This window comes from Lactuca saligna, chromosome 9 (assembly GCF_052625555.1).
Source record: "Lactuca saligna cultivar CGN05327 chromosome 9, ASM5262555v1, whole genome shotgun sequence".
Classification (NCBI taxonomy): Eukaryota; Viridiplantae; Streptophyta; class Magnoliopsida; order Asterales; family Asteraceae; genus Lactuca; species Lactuca saligna.
Genome location: NC_136425.1, coordinates 171,510,514 through 171,511,679, shown reverse-complemented (window position 1 = coordinate 171,511,679; position 1,166 = coordinate 171,510,514). Strand labels below are relative to the sequence as shown.

General features: G+C 44.9%; 1 non-coding gene across 1 annotated transcript; it reads right to left on the bottom strand.

Moving 5' to 3' along the window:
* Positions 1 to 327: 327 nt before the first annotated feature.
* LOC145019053 (small nucleolar RNA R71) lies at positions 328 to 434 on the bottom strand. Its single transcript, XR_013667373.1, has one exon. It is a non-coding gene; the product is annotated as a small nucleolar RNA R71 (small nucleolar RNA).
* Between the last annotated feature and the right edge of the window lie 732 nt (positions 435 to 1,166).

Sequence of the window (1,166 nt, the reverse complement as noted above, 5' to 3'; positions counted from 1 at the left end):
CATGGCCCGGGACTTGTGCAACCCACAATTCCCGCGACCGCTACCTTTGAGCTAAAAGGTCATATCCTAGCTTCACTCAAGGAAATACCTTTCTATGGGAAAGATCATGAAGATGCCTACAAACATTTGGATGAAGTCAATGATGTTGCTGATTACTTCAATATTCCAAATGTAACCCGCGAAACTCAACTACTTCGTATGCTTCCGGTAACCTTCAAGGGTGCTGCTAAAGACTGGCTCAAGTCACTTCCCCCTGGATCAATCACTACTTGGGCCAAGATGAAGGAAGAATTTATTGATCACTTTTGCCCACCATCCAAGATAGCCAAACTGAAGAAGGCTATTGCAAACTTTGAACAACAAGCTGGAGAGTCTTTATATGAAGCATGGGAAAGGTACAAAAGTCTGCTAAGAAACTGCCCACACCATGATCTAAACAGCCAGCAAGAAGTTTCCATCTTCTATGATGGAGTCAATGTCACAACCCGGCAGTTGCTAGACTCGCAAGGCCCACTTACAAAGAAGCCACCCCCGGTGATTAAAGAATTGATTGAAGAATTCTCTAAACACTCTAGAGAATACCACAACCCTAGGCATGATGTCATGAGGGGAGCCGCGTATGCTGCTACTGAAGACTTATCCGCGGTCATGGCTATGTTAAAAACCATGGATAGGAGAATGGACAAAATGGATCAAATTATCCATGCTATTCAGGTGGGTTGTGAAAACTGCAATGGACCTCACCTCACTAGAGATTACGATTTAGATGAGAATGGCAACAAGAAGGCACAAGCATGTTATTCGAGCGGTGATCGGTATGATGAGGACTGGCGCAAACAAAAGAAAGAGTGGCTGCCTTACGAAGAGTACAAGAAGGCCAAGGAGGAGAAGTATAGACAAAAAGGGAGAGACTTTTATCAAAAGGAGGAGCCGGTGCAAGAGAAGAAGCCAAGCTTGGAAGATATGCTTACTAAATTTGTGGCTGCTTCCGAGAAAAGACATAGTGACCATGATGCTGCTATCCAAGAAACAAGAACCATGCTCAGGAACCAGCAAGCATCCATCCACAACATAGAAACGCAGCTTGGGTAACTTGCTCAACAACTTAACCAAAGGTCACCGGGTGAGCTTCCTAGCAAAACTGAGATCAACCCACGAGGCGCACA